The 23,367-nt window shown below is 43.1% G+C and overlaps 1 long non-coding RNA gene across 1 annotated transcript in view; it reads left to right on the top strand.

Annotated features, from left to right (window-relative positions):
* The first annotated feature begins 2,181 nt into the window (after nt 1–2,181).
* Nucleotides 2,182–23,367, top strand: part of LOC113633833 (uncharacterized) — a 56,073-nt gene continuing 34,887 nt past the window's right edge. Inside the window, exons 1-2 of the long non-coding RNA XR_003438363.1 lie at nt 2,182–3,073; nt 18,732–18,926. This is a non-coding gene — a long non-coding RNA (uncharacterized LOC113633833). The remainder of the gene's footprint in view (nt 3,074–18,731; nt 18,927–23,367) is intronic.

The following is a 23,367-nucleotide window of genomic DNA, read 5'->3' as shown; positions in this document are numbered from 1 at the left end:
GGTCAAACTTCCAGGCGTGGAGTTTTGCACATTTCCCTCTTTGCTGCTGCAATGCTTTTTTGGAAGTCTCAGATTGCTCACCGCCTCTTCCGTCATTGTTCTTTTAACACCTGGGCTAAGCCGACCGCAAGGAAGGCCATGTTGCAGGGGAAAGAATCTGAGCTCTGGGTTAGCAACCTTGTTCTGTCAGTTGGGAGCAAGATGATGTTGAGAAATTATTTAACCATCATGGCCCCAGTAAAATGGGACTAAAAATCAACTTCCTTGAAAGATAGTTATGATGGTTCAAAAACATAGAAAGGGTTTAACGTGGCGCCTAGTACATAGTGAACACTCAGTAAATGTCGGCTATTTTCAATTTTATAATTACAAGGGCTTCAGACAAGAGAGAGAGCCCTGGGAGCTAGGGGTGGGTGGAGTGGGTGTTTTCACTAAAGAGGAAGAGAAATTTAACTTATGTCTCGAAGGATGAGAAGACTTCACCTGGCAGAGCTGACTCCTCGGCTGGGACTGACACCTTCAAGCCTCCTCCTGGACTGAGGGCTCAAGGCACCATGTGCTCAGAGGCACCAGGTGTAGGTCTGTCCTCTCCTGGGAAATGATTTCCACTGTCAACTGCTGTGATGTTCAGCATGCTGGGTGCTCCGGGTGAGGCTTGAGCGGGCTGGGCTGCAGTTCTGTCCCATCTCCACCACTTCTTTCTTCTCCCAACACACATCTTCTCCCAGGAGGTTGCCCCGTCTTCTCTCAGTGGGTTCAAACACTAAACTCTTGGACTTTAAAATAGGGGTATGAGTTATTTAGTTTGTTTTTGCCATAACTTCAAGTTGCTGAATTAGAGCTGCCTAAAGGATTCTCTTTCCTTGTTCCGTCTTTTTCTCCCTCCCTCACTTCCTCTTTTCCTGCTTCCGTCTCATCCTTCCTGGGATAGTGAACTTTAGAATACAATGAGCCACACTGGCTTTGAATTCCAACTCTGCCCCTTAAGCAAGTTTAAATTCCAGCTCTGCCACAGAAGCATGTGTCATGTTTTCAAACATCAGTTTCCTCTTCTGGAAAATAAGACAAATAATTATACTTGCATCATAGAAATCTCAGGGAGATTAAATGCACTAATGTATGTCAGGGCATCCACCAACATGTCTGGCCTTAAAGAAAAGCTCAGTAAATGTCTCCTTTAGTTATTACTCAAAAGGCATTTGTTTGTTGAAAAAAATATGCATGTTTATATGTGTGTGTGTGTGTGTATACACTCATATATAAATGATATAAATATATATAAATGCAATTAGGAAGGTATAGGAGAAGAGTTGTAGGTGCTGAGACCATTGAAATCCTCAAGCAACAAGCTCTAGTGAAGAGAACCTCATGTGCTTGTTAACTCTGTGCCTTCCCTGTGGAATGCCATATTGATACCGCTTCTTTTAAAAATACTACTGATGCTCTGTGGCCACAATCACCCTGAAGCGTTGCCTGAATCTGCCCGTCTGCTCCTCTTTTCCACCGCAGAGGTCCTCACAGTGTCTGCAACGAGAGAGACCGAACACAGATTTCCCCAGCTGCATGTACTTAGACAGAAATAAGTAGGTGTCAAATTCTACAAGGCTTTGTTCGGTCCCCTCGGTTAGAAGGCCGAGATCAGAGCATTGTCTTCAAATTCTCCAGCATTCACTAGTAGAACTCAATCAAAGCGACCCAAGCCTGTACAATGCCTATGGTGGTCCAGCTGGAAGTACAACCAGTGAAACCTTTTAGCCACATGAACGGTGAGGTCAAACCAAAATCACACTAATATGCATAAAATGGATAACTAATAAGAATCTGGTGTATAAAAAAATAAATAAAATAAAATTCAAAAACAAAAACAAAATCACCATTGGAGAATGACCCACATTTTGTATGAATTAATTTAATAATAAGAAATAAGATACATTTCATAAATAGGAATGGCCTTGTCTGTCTTACTCACTGCTGTATCCTTTCTGGACAGCACAGCCTATGATACTCAAGGCTGTCAATAAGTACTAGTGAATCAATGAATTAATCAATGGGTGGCTGTGGTAAAAGGAACTGACCTAACAAGAACTTCTAAACTTTATTGAATGTTTATTTGTGTGCCAGAAACTTTAATTTATTTAATCCAAACAACAAGACATTATGGTAGGCTCTATTTTTATTTCCATTTTTGAAATGAGGAAACTAAAGCTTAGAAAAGTTAAATCCCAAGGCCAAGACCATACAACCAGGTCTAATGCTTTTCATGATCATAACACATGGTCTTAAATGCCTTTTTTTGGCTTTCACCAAATAGTAATAGAAAAAACATTCAACTTTGACATTTTAATTTAGCATAACACTCATTAAATAATCCAGTGCTTCCACAATCAGGTAGAACATGGCTTCATATTCCATAGGGCTCTACCTCAGTTTATTCATTCATAAGGTAGAAATGATGAAGCCTGCCTCTTCTCTGGGAGATTATGAGATTTAATGAGGGCAATGGTTATTATGCTTTGAAGTTAGAAAGTGCTTATTAATATCAGGGATCATGATTATGTTTCCCAATAAGATATCCTTGTCTTTAAAGCCAGTTGCCTGGTATGAGCCCCAAGGTTCCCCAGAGGGAATGGTAAAGGGAACATTCACGTTGGATGCCTAATTCAGCCCATATGGTTTTGCAGTGATTCCATAAGTGAGGAGGAGAGGAAATAATCCCATCTTTTTAACTTTCAAGTGTGGGAACATTAGAGTTTGCTCCTTAGTGATCATAACATTCAGGAATGTTGGCACCTTTTCTTCCTGACTTCACGTTACGAAACCCAGGGAGTGTTGAGTAACAGGATGTACGTTCATGCCATTTTCAGTTTCTTTGGGGGTTCGTTTTGGGAAACCTTCCTTCAAGCAAGAGCTTCAGTGGTTAGACACAGAACAGCCCTTTAACCTCAGGGCTGTTGTCTCCAATGTGGTGTAAAGGTCCTGAAGTGTGGAGTAAGAGTTGGATTCTGTTCCTGATCAGTTAGGAGCCATTGTTTGCAAATATGTTCCCCGATGGAAAAGGATCAGATCCCGGACGGTAGGGAATATTATGTTCATATTGCAAAATCTTGGTACGATCTGGTCTTGGGGCTGATGGGAATTTGATAAAGAATTCTTCTTGGCTGGAAGTGTCATCACTGGGCTCAGCGTGTTACCGTATCCCATCCTACCCCACCCCACCCCCATTCAGGCTGCAAGGCAAGATTTAGAGAAATCCCTTTGGCTCTGTTGGAGTTGCCGCAAGGATGTGAGAAGACCACAGGACTCTGGTCAGAAAACCGATTTGCCTCCCTAATATGTTACTTTGGGCAGGTTGTTTTAATTCTGCAGGTTAAGTTTTCTCATCAGAAAGTGGGGACCGTAATACTTGATTCTCTTTATCACCCAGGGTTTTGTGATTATTAAATCAATCTATCTCTACCTCTAGCTATTACTCTATCTATTGATCTACAGTAGATAGACAGATAGATTGATAAAAATATAGGAACATATAGAAATGGGAGGTGGTCTAGCATGGTAACCACGACAGAGATTCTAATTCTGCGTGGCCCTGGGAAAGTTACTTAACTTTTGTCTCAGTTGCTTCCTCTGGAAAAGAGAGATAAAAAATGACAATACCCACCTCAGAGTGTTATGAAAATTAAATGAGATGATTTATGTTGAAGCACTTAGCCCCAAACCTGGCACATGGCAAGCTCTTAACAAATATTAGGTATGGTCAACAGCCTCAGTGTTAAGAGAATGATTAGAAAATTATAAAATGTTATACACACGCAGAAAATACGACTATCTTTTAAATTTGCTCTTTATTTTGGCAAAAAGCAATCCTGAGGCTTACAGACTGTCCTTCGGAAAAATGAATTATTCACCAGGTTATTGGCCTCAGCACGTTTCTTCCTCAGCAGGAACAAGAGAAGTGCGAAATCTGCTGGCTGCAGCTGTGGCCCACTTACAGGGGTGCACTTGAGGAAATTCAGCACAGTGAGAACCTGGCTGTGACTCTTTCTTGTGAGGTCAATGTCTTTTGCAGAATAGGATCAATGTTGAAAAGATGCCTGGAAAGTGAACCTCTGCAAATTGAAAGCTATCTTCTTATTAAGTTTCCATATAAATGTACAAATACCTTCATCCAGAAATTGGGACATACAATCACACTGGGAAACTTAGCAGATATTTCCAGTCACTTCTTCAATAGAAAAATTATAAGTATGTGCTCATAAGATGACCCATAATTGCAAAAGAGCTAGGTTTTCCTTTCAAGGTGGTATCTTGAAACCTGAGAGAGATAATTCACACTGAAAGAACAGCAGAGTCACCTGTGGATCTTTAAAAAAAAAAATGTAAGTGTCCAGCCCTACCCCTCATGCTTCTGATTCCTAGGTCTGGGTGAAGCTCAAGATTTTTATTTTCTGGTTTGTTTTCGCTCCATATAGAATTTTTATGTGCGAGTGAGAACAACTGTAAGGAAGATTGTAGCATCCTGACTAGAGCCCAATCTCTAATTTAACAATTCAACTCTTATTCCTCTGCCTTGATTTATACCCACAGTTGGTTGTTCAGATCCTGTTTTCTAGCTCGTATTTTAGGACGGACTTTTTCTTCCTGTATAAACCTATCTGAGCTAATGAGAAGGAGATGTGGTGGGCGGAAAGGAACAGGTGGCAGGTACATAAAGATGGAAAACAGAGAACCTTAGTTAGAATGCACAGAAGAGTTTAAAGAAAGTGAAACAAAATTGTATTTTTGGAACAAAGAAGAGGTGAGGATTTCTGAAGACAGAGATTTTAGACAATGACTATGTAGCCACTGAGTTATAAAGGCTTGACTTTTGAAAGATCTCCTTTTACTCATTCAAGATCGGTAAAATCGAATCCACTTAAAACACAGAGATGCACATACTCAAAGTAGTTTCCATAAAGAGTAGGGAAGAATCTGTATCCAGTAAATGTGATCTCCTTGGAGAACCAAGTGAGCTGCCTGTTTGCAGGTGTGGTAGACAGTATCAAAGATGGCTGCCGTCAGCGCTGCTCCTCGCTTCAAGAGGTGGAGCCTTAAATCTAGGCTGACGTTAGCGATTGCTTAACAAATGGAATGTGGCAGAAATGATATTCTGGGACTTTCAAGCCCAGGTCAGAAAAAGCCTTAAAGCTTCTGCCTGAATCTCTTAGAACAGTCACTCCTGGGATGCCTCAGAACCCAGCTGCCATGCTGGGAGAAACCCAAGTGACATGGAGATGACAAGTGTAAGTGCGTGCCCTGGCTGACAGTCCCAGCTGAACTCTCAGCCGACAGTCAGTATTAACCACCAGCAAGATGAGTGAGCCGTCTTGGATGCTCCTTTCTAACCTAGTCCTTGGATGACTGCAGCCACCCTAACATCCTAGCCAATACCAGGTAAACCAGAAGGGTCACCCAGTGAACTACCTGAAGATGAGAAATAATCAACTAAGTTTTGGGCTGTTTTGTCATATTGCAATAGATAACTTAAAAAAGAGAGAAAAAGAACATGATTGCCACTCTATATTTGCCAGTAATGGGGAGATATTAAATTGGTTGATTTTATATATTTATTTATCTGTTCATCCATGCATCCATTCGTTCACCCATTCTTCCACCCACGATTCCGTCCATCCAATGAACCATCTGACACTTACTGAACATCTACTGTGAAAAGAACAGTGGGAGACAAGAGTTTATTTTTTCATTCAACAAGTATTTAATTAGGATTTACTATAGGGACTTCCCTGGTGGCACCGTGGTTAAAAGTCCACCTGCCAATGCAGGGGACACAGGTTTGAGCCCTGGTCTGGGAAGATCCCACATGCTGCAGAGCAACTAAGCCCCTGTGCCACAATTTCTGAGCCCATGTGCTGCAACTACTGAAGCCCGTGTGCCTAGAGCCCGTGCTCCGCAACAAGAGAAGCCACCGCAATGAGAAGCCCGCACATCGCAACGAAGAGTAGCCCCTGCTCGCTGCAACTAGAGAAAGCCCACTCGCGCAGCAATGAAGACCCAACGCAGCCAAAAATAAAAATAAATAAATAAATTTATAAAAAAAAGAATTTACTATTGCTAGATATTGATCAAGGAGTTGTAGACAGATGAGAAAATGAGTGAATATTGAAATAAAAGAAATCAGAGTGATGTGGTACCTGCTCATACTCCAGTGGGGGAAGATGGAAAATAAAGAGGTACCTAGATAGCCACATGGTGTAATTTAGAAGAGCACTATAAAGGAAATAAAACAGCATTATAGAATAAAGACTTTCTGAGGTACCAAATTACTGTGACTGTTGTATGTGTAGGTAGAGGAGTTCCTTAAGAAAGTGGCATTTGAATAGAGACTTGAATGGCAAGGAGAGAGCTGTGTGAAGAACTGGGTGAGGGGAGCAGTTTCTCATGAGAGAAAACTGAGCAAAGGCTCTAAAAGGGGAACAAGATTGGTATGGAGGAGGGACGGCGAAAAGACCAGTGTGGCTGGAACATCTGAACAAGAGAGAGAACAGGAGAAGAGAGGATGGAGAAGTAGGAGGAAGCAGGATCATGTGGGCTATAATGGGGATTTTGAATTTAATTTAGAATATACTGGGAAGCTCTTGCAGGATTTTAAGCAGGGGAAGAGTATGATCTGAATGTAGATTACTCTCGCTGCGATGTAGAGGATGAACTGCAGGGGAAGTGAGGAAGCCATTAGGATGCTCTTCCAGCGGTCCAGGTGAGGACTGTCGGTAACACGAGTTAGGTTGGTAGCAGTGGGGGTGGTGAGAGAAGGTCCTATTCAGAATGTGTTTCGGAAGCAGAATCAACAGAAGTTGCTGATGGTCTGGATGTGAAGTGTTAGGAAAAGCAAAGAAGAAAGGGTAATTCCTATAACTACAGTCTTAGCAACTGAGAGAATAGTGGTATCATTAAATGAGATGGGGTAGACTGGAGAGAAATCAGTGTGTAGTGGGGGCGGGTGAGTTCTCTTTTGACCCTGGTAAGTTCAAAAATCTCAGGCATGCTAAGGAAGGCACTGAATAGGCAGATGGAGACACAAGCCTGAAAAAAGAGGGAGAGTTCTGAACTAGAGTAGTCAGCATCTAGATTTTACATAAAGTCATAGTTGTGTTTCCCCAGCGAGAGTGCAGAGTGAGTAGCTAGCCAGGCACATTGCTATATTTGAAAGCTGTGAACAAACGGAGGACCCAGCAAAGGAGATTCAAAAGGAGTAGCCAAGTAGGTAAGAGCAAAACCAGCAGAATATGTCGTGACAGAGCCAGGTGAAGAAGAAGTTTAGGAAGGGAGTTGTGTGCAATGAAGTGTCAAATGATGCTTAGAAGTTAGTCACATGAAGACAGGGAATACCCATTGGATTGGGCAAGATGGAAGATGCTGATGAGCTTGACAAGAGTAGCTTCAGTGGGGTGGTGGAGACAAAATCCTGATCCAACAAGGTTAAAGAGAGAAGGGGAGATGAAGAATTGGAGACAGCAGAGTTTACCCTTTTAATGAGTTTGTCTAAAAAGAGAAAAAAAATGGGGCAGTTGTTGGAGGGGGACATGGGGTTAAGGGAGGTCCATATTTTGTTAAGATGGAAGAAATTATAGTATATTTATATGTTAATTGGAATAATCCAAGAAGAGGGAGAAATCCTTGATATAAGAGGCAGGTGAGATCATTTGAAATGCAAAATCCTTGAGTAGATAGGAGGGGATGGGGTCTACAGCATAAGTCATGAGGCTGGCTTAGATAGGAGCAGGAATGATTTATATATGTTAATAGGTAGGAAGGCAATGTACACAGGAACAGAAACAAGCAAGCTTATGTTTTGTTGATGAGAAGAATTAGTTATTCTTATCTGATCTAATCTGCAGGTACTCAAGGCTTTGTAGGGGAGTTCAGATGAGTTGCCAGGGAGATAAATGGTATGAAGGGGCTACAGATGAAATGATATGGAAATCAGAAGAAAGGGACAGATGTTGCTTCCAAGAGGGGACTAAGAAAATAGATTTTTAATTTCTCAAGTTTAACAAATTTCACTTCGATTCAAAGGTCTTTATATTGAGCATATCTGCAGTAGTAGTTACTGATTGCTTTCCTCCGCCTTCCCCACATAGATACGTACACATGTGCAAACCTTACTACAGTCACACCCAAATGGCCTTTCTGCTCCAAAGGTGGGCACCTGACCCTGCCTGGGCCAATTATAATACCCCATACTCTGGGCCTTTGAGATTGAACCAGGAAAGAGCATATGACCTAAGGCAGGCCAATCAGCATCTTTCACTGTGGTCATTTCAAATAGAACTGAGGCAGGGATCTGTTTCTCTCTCTTTACCCAAGAATGTAATTCTCAGTCAGCCTCTGGCTGTGCTCTCTACATCATGGAGGAAGCCCATCTTAGTGGAAGTGAATGAGGTCAGCACATTGATAGAAGCAGAAATGAGACATGAAACCAAAGTCCTGTTATAATTTTCGTGCTGCCAGAAACCCATCATATGGTTGAAGCCCATCTTCTTACCTTCTATGTTTTATAGGAGCCAATTACTTCCTGTCTTTTTACTGAAACTAATTCAAGTTGAGTCTCTGTTGTTTGAAACTTAAAAAATCTCAACAACCTATCCCCTAGCACGTGTAGGGACAGTCACCCCTCCTGTTCCTGTGACAGTCATTACCCCTCTTCTGGCTTTCTTTCCCATGAGCCTTTACCCATTCCCAGTGTTGTTATCAACACAATGAAATGCCCTGTTCAACTTCGACTTGTTAAAGAGAGTTGGAACATGGAGAAAAGGTAATTCCCGTCCCTGATCTCATATTTGGGTGTGAATTTCAACATGCCTCTTAGATTTTAAGGACTTTTTGCTTTAACAACCTCTCCCTGGCTCTAGTACATGAGCCAGTAGCTATATGTACAGAAGAAATAAACTCTCTGGGTAGCGCTTACTCCCGGTCTTCCTTCTACGGAAGTTTCCTTTCATTAGACATACTGAGATAGGAGCCTCTGCAGAGAATGCTTTGAAACTGTGACAGTCACTATTCTTCCTGAGGTACCTATTGGGATAACCCAATCTGACCTTTCTTTTAGGCTCTCTTTTGGCTGCTCGTAGCATCTGACATTTGGGTTTGGATTAGGAAATTCTGTCTGAAAGCCACCACTCACGAGGAGGCTGTGGTCTAGAGAAAACAATGACCCCAACATTCAACCTCGGGCAAGTGTCAGAGGGATAAGTGACAGCTCGCGTGCTTGATTCTCTGCTCACGTTCAGTTCTGGAAGGGGACCTTGGGAGCCAGCAGTGCAAACTGGTCTGGGAAAGCAGACATTCCTTAACTTGGTCTAAGTGTGTGTGGGTTTGTTTCTCTAGGACAGGGGTTGGCGTGGGTTCTACAGTCACACCAAGGTCCTTTCAGAGGAGCTCCAAGAAACTAAGCTCCCTGGGACACAGGGAGGTACTGGACAGCTCGTCCCCTTGGTTCTGATATTAAGATCTCATTTCTCTGTAGCCTAACATATACAAGAAAGAAGTTCCTCTTCCTCCCAATCCAATCCTTGTGGTTGGGAAAATCAGAGTAACTTTTTGATAAAACAGGAAAGCCTGTGCCCCTTTTTGAAGGGGAGTATGGCTAGAATGTCTGAAGAGTTGCTAGCTGTTGAAGGGTCACCATAGAGCAGCCCAGATATAAGCCTCAGAATCATCTTCTAAAATTCAGTCAACGGATCCTGGTCTCCTTTCGTCTGAATCTAACCTGGTCCAATTCTGATCTTTTGCCACTGTCTGTTCTATTTTGTACATCCATGAAAATCTGTATTTTTGTATCATTCTTAATATGCTGGGCTGTTTTCTAGCACAGTGTGCATTTGTTTTGGAAATCAGTTCCTGATTCTCCTCCTGTCCAGTCTCCCATAAACTTTACAGGGCCAACTTCTGGTCACCTTTCATTATGCTACTAATGCTTCACCTCCACCCAGAATGCCTCCTTTACTGCCTCAGCCTGGGTCACGTGCTCGCTCTAGGTTCCCATGTAACCTCACCCTGATTTATTATGACCATCTACTTATGGGGTTGTCTCCTGGTGTTTCAGTTTAGGCTTGATAAGGAGAAAGTAAGGAAAACTGGATTTGCTCTGGACTGTGTATGTCCCATGTGCCTGGACACAAGAAATGTTCTGATGTCAGTCATTGAGTGAATATTTTTCTGGGGACTCAGCATCAGTTTACATCCCTGTGATGGAAGCCGAGATTCCCGTTCCCATTGCCAGTCGTCCTGGGAGTAGGTGGCTCCTGAAGTGAGTGTTGCTCTGGACTTAGAGGAAAGTGTCTCCCTTGTGTGAGCCTTGGGTGCAAGTAGGGGACACAGTTTGGACAAATTTCAATGAAATGGACTTAACTAGAGAAATTCTGGGGGCAGAGCACTCCACCTCAGGTCCCATTGATAGAGGCTAAAAGAGAGACTGAGAGCCAGCCCAGGCCTGGCCAGGGGCGGTCAAAGCAGGAACTGTCGGTTACCCTATTATTATAATTCCCTGCTAGTGTCCTTGAGCTTTCAGTGAAATCTAATCAACGATTATGTTTGCTTCTCTGACCTACCGTGTGGAGTTAGACAGGAGGGCATGGCATATGCTTGAGATGAAGCAGGTGAGGAAAGAACAGTGGCATCTCCCAAGGCCAGAGTGGGGACAACAGCAGCGCCAGCCCTGGTAGCCTGGAACCTGTGCCTGGGGATGCAGCTGTTTCTCACAGGTCACCAGTAGCAACCAAAAGGCAAGAGCAAATAAATGAGAGCGTTCTGTTCTTTCTCAGATATATAGGAGGCAGCTTGGAAATGCTAGTTCCTGGGAATAAAGTTGTTAGGAGTCTGTGCCACCATAATTTGAGTTATAATATTCTGACTTAAATTTATTGATTTAAACCCATGGTTCTCAGTGGAGGGTGATTTTGTCCACCAGGGGACATCTGGCCACGTCTAGACACATGTTGGGATGGGTGAGTACTATTGGCATCTAGTGGGTAGAGACCAGAGACGCTGCTAGACATCCTATAATGCACAGGCCAGGCCCTCGATGAAGAATGATCCAGTCCCAATGTCAGTAGTGCTGACTTAAATAGTGCCTGACTTAAGAGAAATAGAACAAAGAAAGCATTTGGGTTAAAGTCATTTTATTATTTACTTTTTAAAAGTTGAAATATAGTTGATACAATATTATATTAGTTTCAGGTATACAACATAGTGATTCAATATTTTTATAGATTATACTCCATTTAAAGTTATTATAAATGAATGGTTACATTTCCCTGTGCTTCACAATATATCCTTGTTGCTTATTTATTTTACACGTAGTAGTTTGTGTCTCTCAGTCCCCTCCCCCTCTCTTTTCCCTCCCCCCCCCCCCCTCCCCACCGGCCCCCACTAGTCTGTTCTCTGTATCTGTGAATCTGTTTCTGTTTTGTTATATTCATTTGTTTGTCTTTTTACTTTCCACGTATAAGTGATGACATAGAGTATTTGTCTCTGTCTGACTTATTTCACTCCTGTTGATCTGTTCAGTATTATGACTGGTTACGGCCCCCCTACAGCCCCTCATCCCCGGCGGGAGAGTCCGCTTTCTCAGGGAGTTCGGCTTCCTGATGGCCGAGCTGAATACAGAACCTGCCAAGCGCAGATTCAACCTTGTTTACATTCTCGCTGGCAGCTCATGAAGAAGCGGCTGTGTGCTCCAGCCATTATCTGAACCAAAAATAACACAAGAAAATGATTAATTTCATCTAAAAATAGTCAGGCGCTAGCTCCGTCAGCCATGATAATCAGACTCTGAACTGACTGTACTGCAGCGCTGGGGTGGAACCTGAGAACCAAAGTGAGGCACTAATCCGAGCCCATAGCCATCATCCGCTGTTTCTTTTCTTTTTTCTCTTTCTTCTCCTGTCTTTTCCTACCTTGCCCGTATTTTTCTCCTTCTCCTCTTCCCCCCCCCCCATTTCTTCCTTGTTCTGCATGATTCTTTCCCCCTCTTTCCTCCTTATCCGCCTTCTTTAAACACCCTCCACCCCCTTTTCATGGCCACTAGTGTCACCACCACCTCAGTCTACAATGGATCCATTCAGTTGTTTAGAGCACAGTTTCTGACAGCAGGACCTGTGTCTGTCCACTTGTGGCACACGATATAATGGTAAGTGATGTATGGATGAGTGTAAGTTGTGAAGAATCCATCGTTTCAATGTTTTTTTTTTTTTAAGAAAAAAATTAGTACACTTAGCCCATTATTTCATGGATGTTAGTGTTTAAGATGGGACCAAAGTTAGGTATTTAAGCTAAAAAAGAGTATCTCAATTGAAAGAGAAAGTTAAACATATATATGTATAACCAAATCACTTGCTGTATACCTGAAAGTAACACAATATTGTAAATCAACTATACTTTTAAAAAAAAGGAAAAAACAAGAGAAAGTTAAGTAAGTTAAGTAAATACTGCCTTATATTAGGATGAACTCTATGAAACTGTTAATTGGCCATTTTTGACTTACAAAAATGTCAATTTCATATGATTTCACCTAATAGAATAAAACCCAGGTTCTTCAGTGTATGCAAAGTCCCTTACTGTCTGGCCCCAGTTTATCTTTCAATTTTGAGTTTCCAGTTTTGCCCTAGATGAGCCTTCTGCTTTAATTAGGTCAGCAAATATTTACCAAGGACCAAGTGCAAACTCGGCACTGGGCTAGGTCTTAGCAGTGCAAGGATGATGTGAAATCAACAGTTCCCATCCTGAAGGAGCTTACCATCAACAAGAGGAGACAGATACATGGTTTTAGGAAAAACATAAGTATTAATATGTGGCTTTCAACTGGTATTGCCCACTTAGAGACACTGGGAAAAATGTGTGGAGATTTTTGGTTGTCACGATGACTGCGGAGTATATTTAGGATATTTAGGGAGTGGGGGTCAGACATGCGAGTTTTCCTACAGTGCATGAGGTAGTCCTACTGGATTGCTCAGCGACGAACAGACTCATCCCAAATGTCAATAGCAACCCCACGAGAGACACTGATGGGAACTACAGGGTCCACAAAGGAACAAGGAGAAGGGGCATCTCGCCAAATCTGGGAGTTCAGAGAAGTGTTCTCGGAGGAGTTGGAGGCATCGCGCTGAGTCTGGAAGGAGGAAGATCTGGTTTGTGAATCCAAGTGCGAAAGGCCTTCCAGGCAGAGGCAAAACGCAAATTACTTCGGGAGATTTAGCTCCTGTTTGTTCCTCACCTGGCTTCTACTGTGTCCTGCATTCGGACATATCCATTCTCTAGGAGATTTTATCTCCGTCTTCAGAAACTGTTCCCATCCTTCAGTAAGCAGCCCCTATCCTGTTTTCTTATAAAGTCCCCTTTTTGAGTCAATTGAGGGCAATTTCTTTCTAGGCCGTTTTGACCCCGCCAATGCTTCTTGCCTTTGCCCCTTTCTTCCCTCCCCTTCTTGGTTGTGAACTCTTTGAAAGGAAGAGATGTTTTATGCTCCTTTTTTCTTGAACTTGGCAAGCAACAATTAATAAATATTAAATTTGTCTTGTAATATATCGGCAAATGCATTCTGTTTCTTTCTTAAAGATAAAAACATATTTATCAAATTCGTTCCTCAGAATGGCCCAGTGAAACCGTTTTGCAGGTACTTTAATCCTATTGTGTAGGTCAATAATTCTCAACTGGGGACAATTTCGCCCCCCGGGGAACATTTGAAAATGTCTGGAGACATCTGTGATCATCATGATTGGGGAAGGGGTGCTACTGGCCTCTAGTGTGTAGAAGCCAGGAATGCTCCTAAATACGTTACAATGCACAGGACAGCTTCCCACAAAAAGACTTATTTGGTCTGAAGTATCAGTAGTGCTGAGGTTGAGGGACCCTGGTATTGATTAAGAAATGCGACTAACTTCCTGAAGGCTGCGCAGCAGATTGGTGACAGATCTACCAGACTTTAGGGCATGAGTACCGTGAAGGAGTGGAAGACGAATAAATGAGGAGCCCGGCGACCAAGCTCACGGTTTGACCGACTTACTAGAAGGTCCCTGACTCACATCTCATAGTCCTGCTTTGTCTTCCATTGCCTCCTTCTTGCCTCAGTTGTATCTCTAGTCGCCACGCTGTTTTGTTTTTAAAAATTTTTTTTAACATCTTTATTGGAGTATAATTGCTTTACAATGGTGTGTTAGTTTCTGCTGTATAACGAAGTGAATCAACTATACATATACATACATCCCCATATCTCCTCCCTCTTGCGTCTCCCTCCCACCCTCCCTATCCCACCCCTCTAGGTGGTCACAAAGCCCTGAGCTGATCTCCCTGTGCTATGCAGCTGCTTCCCACTAGCTATCTGTTTTACATTTGGTAGTGTGTATATGTCCATGCTACTCTCTCACTTCGTCCCAGCTTACCCTTCCCCCTCCCTGTGTCCTCAAGCCCATTCTCTACGTCTGCGTCTTTATTCCTGTCCTGCCCCTAGGTTCCTGCGTCTTTATTCCTGTCCTGCCCCTAGGTTCATCAGAACCTTTATATATATATATATATATATACACACACACACACACACACACACACACAATGGAATATTACTCAGCCATAAAAAGAAATGAAATTGAGTTATTTGTAGTGAGGTGGATGGACCTAGAGTCTGTCATACAGAGTGAAGTCAGAAAGAGAAAAACAAAGACTGTATGCTAACACATATATGTGGAAGCCACGCTGTTTTTATTTTCTCTGTGACATTGGGCATATTCTTTAACCTTTGAACCCTCAGAATCTTTATTCATAAACCTAATAAAATCTCCGTCATGGAATCGGTAAGAGATTAAATGTGATAGTGTACATGGAAGTGTGCAAGTGATATTTATTATGTACCTACTGTGTGCTGGGTACAATTCTAAGCACTTTGTAGGTATTAAGTCATTTACTCCTCCCAATAACCCTGCAGAGTAGGAACTATTATTAGTTCCATTATATAGATAAGGTAACTGAGACTCAGGGAGGGTAAGTAACTTATTGTAGCATCACAGCACATCCAGTGGTGTAGCTGGGATTGGAACCCCGGATCCACGTGCTGAGTCACTATATACACCACACACTTCATATTTTTGTCCAGGCACCATATTCTCCTGCCTCTTCCCACTGGCCACTTCTGCCCTCTGCTATTAAATGCTTGCATGCTGCTATGTGGGGGAGGGTGCCTGGCTCACAGCCCACATTTCTGTTCTGCCCACCTTAAGCCTAAAGTGGGTCTCCAATTGCCAGGTTATATCTACTTGTTCCCTACATCAGTAAGACCCAAGCTGTAACCAGTTCTAACAACCTAAAAGGTCACCAAGGAAAAGTCACCGGCTCAGATCCACTCAGCTCGCCACAGCAGGTTTTAGAGTATATTAAGCTTCTAGCTAGGACTACCATAACAAAGTTCCACAAACTGGGTGGCTTACAACAACAGACATTTTGTCTCACAGTTCTGGAGGCTAGAAGTCTAAAATCAAGGCATGATCAGGGCCACGCTCCCACTGAAACCTGTAAGGGAATCCGTCCTCAACTCCTCCTGGCTTCTGGTGACTCCCAGCTTCAGCACCCCGTGGCTGGCAGCTGTATCACTCCAGCTCTGTGCCTGTCATCACATGGCATTCTGTGTGTGTTTGTGTGGGCGGGCAGGCTTGCCTCTTTTTGTAAGGACACCATTCACATTGGATTAGGGCCCAGCCTATTCTGGTACGGCCTCACCTCATCTTGACAAATTACATTTGCAATGACCCCATTTCCAAGTAAGGTCACCTTCTGAGATATTAGGGCTTAAGACTTCAACATATCCTTTGCTCTCAGTGGGGGACACAATTCAAACCCATAACATAGGACAAACTTCTTTCTGTCTCTGTCATCCCAGAGGATGGCTCTGCTCATGACTTGGCCACCTGTGAGCTTCCCTCTGCCTCCCACAGTCTCTCTGAGGCAGGTAGTATGTTTGTAGCTTCTTAATCTTCAAGGAAATGAGGTATCGCGTGTCCTTGTCAGAATACCTGCCATTTCGTATGTTAGTTGATCCAAATAAATGAGCTCTTGAAGAAATACCATCTGGCCCTGCTGAGTTACTTTCTCAAGTGGCCCCCGTCACTGCCTCCCATCAGGGGCATCCGTCTCTACTGATGCCATGGTTACCAGAGCTCGTGGGTAGAGCCCAACCTGTTGCCCACTCAGATCCAGTTCTGTGCATCGTAGGTTTGAGAGGTACCCCCAGGAGACTATGATCCAACCTTCCTCAAATAAAATGTTGCTCAGTGTCTCTAAAAGTGATGTTACAAAGATCAGTCCTCACTCTTCCTTTCCCTTGTCTTCTTTAATAAAAATGTGGGTTTAATAGTAAAACAAAGAGTTTATTACAATAACTTTCATGGAAATTAAAACAGAAAAATGTTCACCCCAGGTCTACCAGAGAACTGTTAGAAACTTCATTTCCCAATTTTAGTTAAAGGCATGCATATTTTTATATTAACTACAACATATATAAAATGTTCTGTTCTATTTTTTCTACTTTAATATTTATTTTTAAATGGAAAATTTTACATGGTAACATGGTCATTCTAATGACTGCAAGATATATCCATTGGGTTAGTTTACCCAATGGATATATCATTTAATTTAATTAATCAAAACATTTTATCAGGCATATAAAGTTTGGGATTTTTTTTTTTTTTATTAAATAGCAAACTGTAAATATGCTGCAATGAATTTCCTTGTACAGGGTTTTTTGTTTTTTGTTTTTTTCCTTTTTTTTATTTGAATCTGTGCCTTGGTGCAAGTTGCCAGGGAAATTCCTTGGTCAAAGGCATGACTATATTGACTCAATTTATTTTACTGATTTGATCTCTGAAATTATTTTTTCAATATATTTGTGTTCCTTTTACCCTATAATCCTACAAGCACTGGGCTTTATAATTTTAAATTTTCTCTAAAATTATTTTAGGGGGTTAAAATTGATACCTTAATATAGTCTTAATCTGCATACCTTCGGTTAGCAGTGAGAACAAACACCTTTAAAATGCATCTTCCTGTCTCTTACTCCTGATGCATGTAAGAGACACTGGTTGATGCTTCTGTCCAGGTGACCTCTAGCAATGAATCCTTTCTAGCAATCCACAGCAGCACCAAAGAGAACAAGCATCATCTCCTCCTCCTCTTTCTGCCCTTCTAGCAAGCTGTTTGGGACCTCAAGTAGCTGTGAGGCAGTGGAGTTGTCTATGTACTTTAACTCTGCTCCTCCTGTAACCCAGACTTTCATGGCCCAAAGGGACAGGAAAAGTGCAATGCTTATCATCTAGCATATGCTACCTTTGGGAGTGGTAAGGTATTCACTCAAGTTCCTTCTGCTGCACTGACTATAGGATGCTGTTAGAAAAGCAGATAGGAGTTTGGGTGAATTGGGAAACTGACACCATAGTATTAAGTCACAAACCAAAATACACTAGCATGGAAAAGCAAACCTGTGGTCTCAGTTAACTGTATTCTAAATACAAACCTATAGTAAAGTTTTGCTGGGAAGGAGAACGGGGACAGAGAAGAGAAGGAAGACGTGAAGGAAGAATGAAGGCATACATCGGACTCTTGGATATACAAGGGTCAGCAGACATTTCTGCAAAGGGCCAGATTGTAAATATTTTAGGCTTTTGGCCACACAGTCTGTCACAGCTACTCAGCTCTGCCATTGTAGCAACAACGCCGCCGCAGACCATTCTTAAAAGAGGGTGTGGCCTGTTCTAACCTTATTTATGGACACCGAGATTTGTATTTCATCTGATTTTTTTGTGTGGCAATATATTATTTTTCCTTTGATTTTTTGACTTTCACCATATGCAAATGGAAAAACCACTCTTGGCTCACACATCATACAAACACAGGCAGTGGATTGCACTGGGCCCATGGGGTGGAGAGGCTGATCTCTGGGCTGTAGTATCAGAGAAGAGAGCATGGTGTTGTGAAGTAGTTTTCAAACTTCTTTTAGCAGGAGACCTATTTAAAAATCCTACGTATAGGGCTTCCCTGGTGGCGCAGAGGTTGAGAGTCCGCCTGCCGATGCAGGGGACGCGGGTTCGTGCCCCGGTCCGGGAAGATCCCACATGCTGTGGAGCGGCTGGGCCCGTGAGCCATGGCCGCTGAGCCTGCGCGTCCGGAGCCTGTGCTCCGCGACGGGAGAGGCCACAACAGTGAGAGGCCCGCGTACAGCAAAAAAAAAAAAAAAAAAAAAAAAAAATCCTACGTATGTAGTAAATGAAAGCATCCCTGCTCTGGTAAAGAAAAGTTGGGCCTGGAGGCTGCTTCTCTTCCTTCCTCTTTCTCTGCTCCCTCCCACACCTAAGGCAACCTCTGGATCACCTATGGTTACAGAAATCAGGCTGATTTAGAAATCCTGAGACCAGATTTTAGTCATTCTTCTCATACTCTGAGTACGTGCAAGTGATTAATCCACTTAGTGGATGGAGGATGGGTTTCTGAGCTCACTGGGTTCAGTTTCCTTTTTCTTAAAAATCAAGTCAGAGTTGAAGAGGGAACACTGGAAGGACCTCTGAGGTCTCTTCCAGCTTCAGTTGGTTCTAGGTTGTATACTCTCCAATACTGCAAAGGTCCTCATTGAATTTGATGAATATAGATCGTGGACTTAGCTTCACTCAATTAATTGTTTTTGTTTCTCAAACTCTTGCTCCTAGGTTGATTAGACAGAATTGGAAATCATACAGGAGGAAACGGTGGGTGTGGACATGAGGATGTATTGATCATGAATTATCTAAATTTTTTTCCTGTTCCACTAATTGAAAAACATGGAGTGCTCTTCAATGGAAAGACCAGTTCTTTGAAATTTGGAACAATGCATTTTCTTCATTGCCAAAAAGACCCTGAGCACAGTAGGTATTTTAAAAACTGTTTCTGATGCTGTTAGTAATGATGGCGACCCTTCTGACTACTTGCTGGTTCTGCTACAACCACACTAGCTTACTTTCCTTTTTCAAATACGCCGAGCTCATTTCTGCCTCAGGGCTTTTGCTTTTCCTCTGTCTGGAAAAGCAGACCCCTATGTCTTTACAACGGCGACTGTTTATCTTCATCTAGGTCTCAGTTTTCACAGCAGCTCCTCGGAAAGGTCTTCCCTAGACATCCTGCATAAACAGGATTACCTCCTTTCCCTATCACTGTCCTGTGTGGTAGCCAGCGTTCAATGAACCTAACCTCTGGGTGACACACCCACGTTGTTGACCCATCTCGCACTGAGCTAGCGTTTGTCTGTGTGACTGATTGCATATGTCAAAATTGATGGTATATCACTTCTAGGGTTGGGTTATAAAAGACCATGGCTTCCATCTTGGGTATGTGCTATCTCTTTGGGATCATTTGCTCTGGGGAAAGCCAGCTGTCATGTTTTGAGGACATCAATGCATCCTATGGAGTGGTCTATGTGGAGAGGAACTGAAGAGCGACCAGTGAGGAAGTAAGACCTACCACCAACCATGTGCATGAGCTTAGAACAGGTTCCTCCCCCAGCTGAGTTTTCTGATGAGGCTGCAGCCCCAGCTGACTGATTGACTCTAATTTCACGAGAGAGTCTGTGAGCCAGAACCATTTAACTAAGCTGTTCCCAGATTCCTGACCTGCAGAAACTATGAGCTAACATTTGTTGTCTTAAGCTAAGTTTTGGGGTAATTTGTTACACAACAATAGCTAACTAACACATTGTGATTTACTTTCTTTGTGATGCTTTTCATTATCTTATACTGCCTGATTAACTGAGTGGAGGAGATGGAATTACAAACAAGTAATTTATAACATGCTCTAAGTTCGATGAAAGACTTATGGTTGAGGTCAGTGTAGGCGAGTAGTTCTCAAAGTGTGATCCCTGGCCCAGCAGCATCAGTATCACTGGGAATGTAATAGAATGAAAATTCTTGGGTCCCACATAAGACCTACTAAACGAGTAACTCTGGGCATGGGGACCAGAAAATTGCATTTTTACAAGTCTTCCGGGTTATTCTGAAACACACTAACATTTGAGAGCTACCGGGGTAGCATTATGGGAGCATGAAGGAGGGCAGCTATGCTGGCCTCAGACCCAGGATAAAAAGCAAGGACACCAGGAAGACATCCTGGAGGAGGCGGCACTTGAAGCAGTATGCAAAGATGATTTAAGCCCTCAAGATGTGTGCAATAGCAATAGCAATCAAATCATAAAAGTGAAGAGCAGAGGATTTTTTTTTTTGAAAAGTTTATAAAAGTGACTCTATTCCTCGGTACACTGGGAAGTGTTTGTAGCAGAGTTGACAACTGTGCAGGAGTTTTCCAAGAGAAGGAAGTGCAAAGAGAATCCCAGGCAGAGGGACCTATGTGAGAGAAGGCCCGGAGCTAAGGGGCCTGCTGTGATTACATCAAAGGGTCATTAGCTGCAGGTCATGGCAATGGATGAAGCTAAACATGTAGGTTGGAAACAAATTGCTCCAAACTAGGCAAAGGATCTGGGGTGTGGACAAAGCGAGATGAACACAGAATTGCCTGAATTTACAGCCAGATGGTGGGATGGCGTGCATCTCTGAAGAGGCAGGGATGCCCCTGTACCAGGAGGCTGTCAAGGTGAAAGGGGGGAAAGGTGGCTGTTCTCTTCCCCTTCAGTGACTGCACTGCCTTGGGCACTGGCTGCCTTGTCTGGGGAGATGACAGCCTCCCCCCAGTCCTCCAGGAGCAGCTGGCAGGTTTGATCGCAAGGGGTGAGTTGTTCTTGGGACCAAGCAGTACAAAGACACTCCTTTCACTGCGCCCAGGAGGTAAATCTTGTTTCTCCACCAAGACTGCCTTTGCCCTTCTGTCTCTCCCAGGTGCTCCTTCCCCAAAAGGAAACCCTACCTGCCCCTGCCTCCTAGCCTTTAACCAGCTTAGGAGGAAGTGCTTTCCCACGTAGCTTGCCTTTTAGGGTCAGAGGGGCAGAATGGACTGCTCACAGCATGACTTATATGGCATGTCCTTTTGTGAAGAGTCACAGGGACCATGCCGTGCCCAGAACAAAGAGGTGTGAACATTCAAGCACTGTCTTTGCAGCCTGGGATGGCTTAAAGCTGGTCTGTTCCAGAGGGATTTGTTCTTCACACGCAGACCCACGTGATTGTGGTCACTATTCATTCCTGTAGATACTTTGTGTTCCAGGAGCTAAGCCACACACTTCCTCTAAACACTAACTGAAAGAATAACAGACCGAGTGACAATTAATGAATGGATGAATGAATGAATGTTGTGATAAAAAGAATGTGGACTTCGGATACATAGTTTACATCATAATCTTAAGGGAAATTCAACATAAAAATTACTCACCTGAACACATGCACATTTCAGAATATTGTACCATTGTGAGATGCAGCTGCTGTTGATGAAGAATAGTATTATTTCCAGATCCTTCCTCATCACTGCCTGGCGAGGGAAGCCAGAGACACTGCGTGGTTCTAATGTCCACATAGCAACTGTGTAAGAGATAAATCCAGCCAGCCAGCCACCTGTCCACCCATCCATCCATCTATCCATCCATCCAACAAACATTAATGTCCACCCTTTCAACAAAAATTACGTGTTTTAAGTACTCAGCTTTCTGAGACAAATAGGACAAAACTCCTCGGGCCCCCAAAAGCTCTGAGTCTCAAAGGGACAGGCATCTGTGAACTACCCATAACAAAGCACGATAAATTCTTTGCTTGAGGGGTGAGCAAAATGCTGAGAGAGCACAGGGCAAGGGGACAGTGCAGTAAAGCAATGTGATTCTCAGGAGAAGAAAACCTGCATTCACAGGTGCAGATGCATGCCCTGTTCTGGAGCTTCTTCAGATCTGAGCAGTCTGTGGCTTACTTTCATAGGAGAACAATAGCCTTCCTTATCCCACTTGCTTTGTCTTGTCTCTGCAAAGCCCAACAGCCTATGTGAAACAGCCTGAAGGTTGCATTCTTTACCAAAAAAAAAAAAAAAAAAGAATAGGCAGCCAGCAAACAAGGAATCTGTGCCTCAGACCGGTCGTCTCTGGGCAAGTCACGTGATAAATGTGTTCCAGGGGTGCACCCGGACGGACCTGGACATTTACAATAAAACGTAAGAGGCGTGGGGATCCTTCTTTGCTGGTGTGCCGACTCATGGTATGAATTTGGAGGACAAGAAAGGCTGACTCTGATTCCACTATCAACACTATGCCTTTTCCTAACATTTTGATATAGTCTCATATCTCATATCTGCATGTAAGCTGCTAGCAGTCCTTTCTCTTTCACTGTGGCTGAGATGACTGGTCAGAGGTGAGTCTGGAAAGAAAAAGGTATTTTTATTCCACTCAGTTAACATTTATGGAGAGCCCTCTATGTGATGAAGCTTTGGAGATGTCAAGATGAGTAAAACACTCAATGTGGGTTCTCAGGAATTCTTGGTCTGGTGGGGAAATGGCAGGAAACAGTCACACTGCAGGATGGAAAAGGGCAAGCTAGAGGTGACACAGCATCATTTCACGCTGGCTGGTGGGGCTGGCCTACTGAAGAGTGGAGTGACCCAGATGCCTGCAGGTGTTGGCATCTCTCTAGAATTTTGCTGAGGTTGAGCCTAAACTGGGAGCCCGAGCTAATTGCAGTATTTTGTATGATGCTGGTATTTTTCTAGAGGAGTGATTTCAGGACTTTTTCATGCTTTATTCAAAGAAGTGCATCTCTCAAGAATAATCCTGAAAATGACATCATGATGGATAGAAACAACTGAAGATTAGTTTGTTGGAAATTTCGACTAATGAGGTTAAGATTCAGCAGATGTCAGACATCAACATAGAAGAATTTCAGAAGAATTATCTGAGAATCAGTTTTATTAATTTAAAAAGCCTTTTTTCTCTACAGTGGAATTTAAAATGACCACGAGCAAACTGAGAGAGAGAATTACACTAGGGCGATTCTGGAGAGCTGTTGAAAGGCTGTGAGTCCCTCTCTAAGAAGGGGATTAGGGGTGTCTACCCCTCATTTCAAGCTAAGTGAGAGGGGGCTTCCGTGAGACCATGCAGAAAGCTTGATGTGTGTCCCTAGGAGTTGTGGATAAGTTGTGAGTTGATGACTGACTCCCTCCAGAGAACTCCAGCATGAAAGGGGAGTGACTTCACCTTCCTGTACACAGCTGATGTATCAGGGGCAAAAGATACATGAGTGTCCTCTGGATCAGATGTGGGCACAGGGGAGAAAGAGCTGGTCTCAAGCTCTTTTGCCACCTACCCATGGGACAACCTGGTTGTGTGTGTGTGTGTGTGTCTGTGTGTGTGTGTGTGTGTGTGTGTGTGTGTGTGTGTGCGCATCATGTGTG

Source organism: Aethalodelphis obliquidens, unplaced genomic scaffold (assembly GCF_003676395.1).
Source record: "Aethalodelphis obliquidens isolate GAN/ISIS:26980383/991018 unplaced genomic scaffold, ASM367639v1 scaffold41, whole genome shotgun sequence".
Classification (NCBI taxonomy): domain Eukaryota; kingdom Metazoa; phylum Chordata; class Mammalia; order Artiodactyla; family Delphinidae; genus Aethalodelphis; species Aethalodelphis obliquidens.
This window is presented reverse-complemented; position numbering and strand designations above follow the sequence as displayed.